The following is an 8,249-nucleotide window of genomic DNA, read 5'->3' on the forward strand; positions in this document are numbered from 1 at the left end:
CGTCTCTCTACAGTCAGCAATGAGAGAGTTTTATTCGACAGAACCGCAGCAAAGTGTGTAGTTAGCTGTGCTCTCGTAGTGGATCAAGTGACACGTTGTACTCAGTTACAATGGCAAATTAAAATACATGAGGCTCCTGGGGCAATGGATTTTTCAAAATTAAATATTTCATCTTGTTCAACTTATAGTAATCAACTACTACTACTACTATTGCTACTACTACTACTACTACTAGTACTACTACTCTGTAACGAACCATCGAAGATCGCAGCTGCCTTATATCAAAACACTCAATAAATATCCCTGTACAACCGCAGAAATTTTGTCGGTGAGTTTTAGGTTCACATGATATAATGTACGCTGTACGTCGTCATAATCGCAGAGGCATGACTGTATGAAATGAGTGGCCTAAATGTCTCAAAACCTTGCCTCAACTAGCTATGATACATGGGAACCTGTTTCAGTGATATTGAAGGGCAACAGAGGCGCGGATTTGACCTTACTGTGTAATGTTCCATGCTACTCCCATCTGTTGTCGCAACTGACCAAAGGCCGAAAGCGAGAACGCAACGTGAGACCGGAAAGTAAAATAAATACACGTAACTATAACGTTTTGTTCAAGCCTGTCAGCTGCGATTTCTTTGACGTTGAACAGCGGCGACCAGATCAAAGTGGTAAACTGTTCAGGACTTGCTCCAGCGGGGACGATAAGACGATTTCTCAATTCCAGGGCAGCATATCCTGCGCTCCAACCATGTTTTTTCGTGGGAATACCGAGTTTTGTACTAACAGGGAACGACGTGGAAAAAAAACCTTGGTGCGAAACCACCATTTAGGTACATACACTACTGGCCATTAAAGTTGCTATACCACGAAGATGACGTGCTACAGACGCGAAATTAAACCGACAGGAATAAGATGCTGTGATATGCAAATGATTAGCTTTTCAGAGCATTCACACAAGGTTGGCGCCGGTGGTGACACCTACAACGTGCTGACATGAGGAAAGTTTCCAACCGATTTCTCATGCGGACACACACACACACACAAAAGAAAGTGTATGAAATCTTATGGGACTTAACTGCTAAGGTCATCAGTCCTTAAGCTTACACACTACTTAACCTGAATTATCCTAGGGACAAACACACATACCCATGCCCGAGGGAGGACTCGAACCTCCGCCGGGAACCACAAACAGCAGTTGACCGGCGTTGCCTGGTGAAGCGTTACTGTGATGCCTCGTGTAAGGAGGAGAAATGCGTACCATCACGTTCCCGACTTTGATAAAGGTCATATTGTAGCGTATCGCGATTGCGGTTTATCGTATCGCGACATTGCTGCTCGCGTTGGTCGAGATCCAATGACTGTTAGCAAAATATGGAATCGGTGGGTTCAGGAGGGTAATATGGAACGCCGTGCTGCATCCCAACGGCCTCGTATCACTAGCGGTCGATATGACGGGCATCTTATCCGCATGGATGTAACGGATCGTGCAGCCACGTCTCGATCCCTGAGTCAACAGATGGGGACGTTTGCAAGACAACAACCATCTGCACGAACAGCTCGACGACGTTTGCAGCAGCATGGACTATCAGCTCTGAGACCATGGCTGCAGTTACCCTTGACGCTGCATCACAGACAGGAGCGCCTGCGATGGTGTACTCAAAGACGAGCCTGGGTGCACGAATGGCAAAACGTCATTTTTTCGGATGAATTCCGGTTCTGTTTACAGCATCATGATGGTCGCATTCGTGTTTGGCGACATCGCGGCGAACGCACATTAGGAGCGTGTATTCGTCATCGCCATACTGGCGTATCACCCGGCGTGATGGTGTGGGGTGCCATTGGTTACACGTCACGGTCACCTCTTGTACGCATTGACGGCACTTCGAACAGTGGACGTTACATTTCAGATGTGTTACGACCCGTGGCTGTACCCTTCATTCGATCCCTGCGAAACCCTACATTTCAGCAGGATAATGCACGACCGCATGTTGCAGGTCCTGTACGGGCCTTTCTGGGTACAGAAAATGTTCGACTGCTGCCCTGGTCAGCACATTCTCCAGATCTCTCACCAATTGGTCAATCGTGGCCGAGCAACTGGCTCATCACATACACCAGTCACTACTCTTGATGAACTGTGGTACCGTGTTGAAGTTACATGGGCAGCTGTACCTGTACACGTCATCCAAGCTCTGTTTGACTCAATGCCCAGGCGTATCAAGGCCATTATTACGGCCAGAGGTGGTTGTTCTGGGTACTGATTTTTCGGGATCTATGTACCCAAATTGCGTGAAAATGTAATCACATGTCAGTTCTGGTATAATATATTTGTCCAATGAATACCCGTTTATCATCTGCATTTCTTCTTGGTGTAGCAATTTTAATGGCCAGTAGTGTATAAACAATACGCTTGGTGAGCGACCTATTAATGAAATGAACCGGCCAGGGTCTGTCTCAGTAGATAGCGAATCGTTTACATTCTTAGGAAGAAAAAATAATCTGAACTGAACAGCGCGTAATGAGAGGAGTTTGCTTGTCTGGTGGTGGGCATTCTCATTAACGCCGACTGGCTGAACTTGAAAGCTGAGCGGTTACAGGTCGGTGGACGTGACACCTTCTGAAATGCTTAAAATATCAGTCTGCTTCTAGATGTACCTCTGGCGAGGCAGAAATTGTATTGCTCACTTAGATTCTGTACCTAGAATACAACAGGACAAGTATTCGATTCTAGGGCATAGTATCCCACGCGGAGGCTACTTCAGAGCGATAGAATAGTTACGGTAAGTAACTCAGTATTTAATTATGTTCATCGTGCTTTGTGATGGTGTACAGTGGATCGAAATGTCACTTAACGTTCATATTAGGAAAATGCCAGGGACTCTAAGAAATATACTAGGCAGTGTACTATAGCTTTAACCCCATTTGTAGGCATGTGTTTTAACATCGTTATTTTTAGTGTGTCTCTAGGAACGAATTACTTGTAATTAATTTCTGATTTAATGAGCGATTGCACGTTATTTGATATTACGTACTGACCAACAAGTGTTCCGGTGTGAGTCATCCTGCATATGATTCAATATGCAGTTACTGTCTAGGTTTTAACCCTTAGTGCCTTTTATTCATGGATTAATGTTGATGTGGTACATTCCATTTTAACTTCGTGGCCTTGCCACAGGGTCCCGAGAAAGTATAGCTTTAGTGTATATGGTGTAAGTAAAAGGGTAAATCCAGTACTACACACCGCGATACAACCTTACAGGACACGCCATTACATTATACCCCGAGGTCGAGGGGTGGCATCTATGACTAGTTCCCAAAACGATTTGGGTCCTGGGTTCGAATCTCGACAGTGGTTAAATTTTGAATAAAAATCATCAGCAATGGCGGCAGACGAAATCCTGCGTAAGAATTTATCCTCAGTCTCCCAATGATCATGTCAATTAGGTTAAGGAGGTTGGAGGAGGGGACAGAGGCTCAGGGCATAATCTTACATGTGGGGCGAGAAACTGCCCCTACAAAAGCGGAAGAATCAACAATGATCAACGACATGAGGACGCAGAAGGCAAATGGAAAGCACTGCATTAAGCAAACGTAATGTGTACCCACGGGACATGTGGTTTGTAACTGAAAAGTGTTATGATGATTTCTCCTTAGGCAAAGGATTCCGGACTAGTCCCCACTTCGGCTCTCCGGGAGGGGAATGTCAAAAGTTTAAACGTGGTAGGGAAGCTCGAAAACCTGAAAAGTAAACGTTGCAGCTCAGTCCGAACGTAGTGGGATTAGTGAAACGGAAAGAAGACAGTGATTTCTGGTCAGGCGAGTACAGGGCAATAGCAACAGCAGCAGAAAATGGTATAGCGGGGGTAGGTTTCGTTATGAATAGGAATGTAGGGTAGAGAGTGAGTTATTGTGAACAGTTCAGTGATAATGTTGTTCTCATCAGAATCTACAGGAAACCAACACCGACTACAGTAGTTCAGGTATACATGCCGACGTCACAAGCTAAAGGGGAAGAAATAGAGAGAGCATACAAGACTATTGAATGGATAATTCGGTACATAAAAGGAGACGAAAATCTATTAGTCATTGGAGCCTGGAATGGGGTTGTAGGGGTAGGAGTAGAAGTAAGAGTTATAGGAGAATCTGATCTTGGTAGCAGCAGTGAGAAAGGAGAAAGATTGATTGAGTTCTGCAATACATTTCATTTCGTAGTAGCGAATACTCTGCTCACGATTCACAAGAGGAGGAGGAATACTTGGAAACGGCCAGGAGATACAGGAAGATTCGAGCTAAATTACATCATGGGCAGGAAGAGATTCCATAATCATATAGTGGTCTGTAGAGCATACCCAAGAGCAGATAAAGACTTATATCACAGTTTAGTAATGATGAAGAGTAGTCTGAAGTTTGAGACTAGTGAGGAAGAATCAATGTGCAAAAAAGTGGGATACGGATGTACTTAGGAATGAAGAGATACGCTTGAAGTCCTCTGAGGCTATAGATACTACAATAATTATCAGCTCAGTAGATAGTTCGGTTGAAGAATATTGGAAGTCTCTAAAAAGGGCAGTCACGGAAGTTGGAAAGAAAAACATAGTTACGACATATGTAACAAGGATGAAACCATGGGTAACGAAAGATATACTTGACATGATCAGTGAAAGAATGAAGTAAAAAATTTTCATGGAAATTCAGGAATACAGAAACACAAGGACTTAGGAATGAAATAAATACGAAGTACAGGGAAGCTAGGCGAAATGACTGCATGAAAAATGTGCAGAAATCAAAAAACCAAAGGTTGTCGGAAGAACTGATTTAGGATATAGTAAATTCAAAACACACTTCGATGATATTAAAAGCAAGGTCGGTAACATTAAGAGTGCTGCGGAAATTCCACTGTTAAATGCAAAGCAGAGAGCGGATAGATGGAAAGAATAAATTCAAACTCTCTACGAGAGGGAGAGGAAATTGTCAGATAGCGTGATGCGTGATATAAGAAGGAAACAGAGTCGATAGGGAAGAGGAGGGGAATCCAGTGTTAGAGTCAGAATTTGAAACAGCTTCGGACGAATTAAGATCAAGTAAGATGGAAGGGATAGATATTATTCAGTCGGAATGTGTAAAATCATTGGGGGAAGTTTCTGCAAGACGACTATTAATGTTGGTGTGTGGAATATATGAGGCTGCAGATATACCATTGGACTTTGGGAATACATCATCCACACAATTCCAGAGATCGCAACGGCCAACAATTTCGAGAATGGCCGCACAGTTAGCTTAACACTCAAGCATCGAAGGTGCTGACAAGGATAATATGCAGAAGAATGGAAAAGAAAATTGTGGATGTGTTAGATGACGATCAGATTGCCTTTAGGAAAGGAAAAGGCACCAAAAAGGCAATTTTGACGCTGTGGTTGATAATGGAAGCGAGACTAAGAAAAAATCTTGACACATTCATAGGCTTTATCGATCTGGAAAAAGCATTCGACAGTATAAACTGGTCTTGGCTTTTATCCATATGTATTCCTCCCCTGTGTCTAAGAGTACTATCTGCCAAAGTTTCTGGTCACTATCCCACTATGTAGTAGTATAATTACATCTCTCAGTCCAAAGCACGACACATACCGTGCCGTCGTCATCACAAATCAAACTGTTCAATTAAGTGAACTATTGGATAATTTTCACTTTGGTGACTGAACGCTTGCAAAGAATGCTAAAGGCGACCTGGAGTACCCTCATATCACTCCCAGAACTCAGTAAAAGAAAGAAAGTAAAGGAAGTTACGTAAGGGCTTAGCGTCCCCTCATCAAGAACGAGAAAATCGAATGCGTTTTTCTTTCACGAATCATAACCGCATTTGCCACTTTTTATTTGAGTAAACCTAGTAAAACGTAGGTGAAGAGGATCAGATGGGAATTTAGTATGCCTTTGTGATCATGATCCCCTTGCCTTGACAATTGTACCACCTTGCTGCGTGGCAGGCTCATAAATCTGTGCATGTCCCTTGTGACTTGCTAGCAAAGTTTTTAATTAGATGCTGTATCGAAATAAGCGTTTTACTTACCTTCGATTAGCTGAGAAAATCCTGGGACACAGCGGATTCCCGGCCACTGCGTTTGTGTAATGTGTCCTGCTGTTAACCGGCCGAAGTCAGACGATGCACTAAAGTCCATAGTGCCGCTCCCTCTTTCACAACACGTAAAACCGGATTGCGTAGTTCAAATGGCTCTGACCACTATGCGACTTAACCTCTGAGGTTATCAGTCCCGGATTGCGTAGTCATGCAGATAGACTTTAGTTCCCACATCTCACCGACTGTATGTTTTGATAATAGTTGCACGTCACTCATTAGCACTTTCCGGAGAATGAACGGCCACTACACGAGATGGAAAGCTACTGCTGCACCGCGCGGGATTAGCCGAGCGGTCTAGGGCGCTGCAATCATGGACTGTGCGTCTGATCCCGGCGGAGGTTCGAGTCCTCTCTCGGGCATGGGTGTGTGTGTTTGTCCTTAGGATAATTTAGCTTAAATAGTGTGTAATCTTAGGGACTGATGACCTTAGCAGTTAAGTCCCATAAGATTTCACACACATTTGAACATTTTTACTGCTGTTCCATACTATGCCTTGAAATTAACCGTTTAAATGAACGTGTTGTTTAGCACCGTATTCCCGCGTCGAAGATGTTTTATGCGGATGGAGTAAAGATCGCAGTTGACGGAAAAGTAGACTATGGAATACACAGCCGTGTAGAAAATCTTCAGGCTTTATTTTACCTGTCTAACGAGATATAAACAATAAACTGTGCAGATTACACTGCCATTAGGTAGCAGTAAAATTTTATATCTCTTGCACACGTATTATCATTGTGGTATTAACCGATTTTCTAATCATGTTGAAGAGCATCCAGAGAAATAACTAAAAAAATTCTTCGAAATTACTGGCATGATACAGAAGTTACTACGAATACTCAAGAACATAAGTTAGTTCTGGTGGATTCCACGGAATAGTAGAGTATTTCGTAATGAAACAGTTGGTAGTTCAGTCAAACAAGCCTTAATCTCATAAGGAATCTTAAATGACGGACTTCCGTATCTAGAAAATCTGAGCTTAATAATAAATTGATCTACTGGAAAATGCAAAGGCATTCAACGAAAGTAATGAAAGAAATGCATTACGATAAGTCAAATTTTTTAAAAAAATACGTCTGTTTATTATTCCTAATACAACATGATTAAGCGTCTGTGAGCGAACCATACGTGGTCGTGCGGTAGCGTTCTCGCTTCCCACACCCGGGATCCCGGGTTCGATTCCCGGCGGGGTCAGGGATTTTCTCTGCGTCGTGATGACTGGGTGTTGTGTGATGTCCTTAGGTTAGTTAAGTTTCAGTAGTTCTAAGCTCTAGGGGACTGATGACCATAGATGTTAAGTCCCATGGTGCTCAGAGCCATTTGAACCATTTTGAGTGAACCATAGTAAATTTCGGACTTCTCTGTTACGGGTAGGACTGAAGGCATCTTCAACAAGCGATTCGTGCAATGAGGAAATATATATAATATTTTAATATTTTCGTGTTCGAAGCAATAATCGCTATAAATGTTTAATTAGTGCAAAGATTCACATTCTGTCATCGGCTGCAGTCTGGCTTTCATCCAATGAGAAACAACTTATACTTAATATGATGTTTAATCATTTAAAGGTGTACACAGGGTGTTCCTGGAGGAATGGTCAGTATTCTGTCAATAAAACAGAAAAGATCATTCGAAACAATATAGTCTAGTAAACATGTGCTTTCTAACGCATACCTTAAGACTTATGAGCACTTGTTCATCTTCGCTGCTGCGAAACACATACGTTCTACTGAACAAGTACTCATAGCTCTTAAGGTAATGTGTTATAGAGCTGATGTATATTACACTTCTTTGCTTGAAATGATCGATCCTGTCATATCCCTGAATATTGACCAATCCTCCTGGACACCCTGTGTTAAGGATTTGCAACAAGTTTATAGGATGACTATTATTACGTGTTGCTCTCTCGTTAGGTATTGTTATGCATTCATTACTTGGCTCTGTACATATATTCAGAAATTATCAGTGCTGTGTAAGAGCAGTAGTAACAAGTAAGAGTGTTGTAGGGTTGTATGACGACGGACAAACGTCCAAAGAAGAGAAAGAAAACCTGAAAAGTGAATGAAATTTTCAGCGTAGTGGTTCAATGAAAAGGCACGTAAATTATAACGATAAC

The 8,249-nt window shown here is 42.5% G+C and overlaps 1 protein-coding gene across 1 annotated transcript in view; it reads right to left on the bottom strand.

The window, feature by feature from the left end:
- LOC124594918 (estradiol 17-beta-dehydrogenase 2-like) overlaps positions 1–6,145 on the bottom strand; it is a 128,186-nt gene extending 122,041 nt beyond the window's left edge. The window contains exon 1 of the mRNA XM_047133410.1: positions 6,068–6,145. The gene's annotated coding sequence lies outside the window, so the exon portion shown is untranslated. The remainder of the gene's footprint in view (positions 1–6,067) is intronic.
- Positions 6,146–8,249: the final 2,104 nt, after the last annotated feature.

Source organism: Schistocerca americana, chromosome 1 (assembly GCF_021461395.2).
Source record: "Schistocerca americana isolate TAMUIC-IGC-003095 chromosome 1, iqSchAmer2.1, whole genome shotgun sequence".
Taxonomy (NCBI): Eukaryota; Metazoa; Arthropoda; class Insecta; order Orthoptera; family Acrididae; genus Schistocerca; species Schistocerca americana.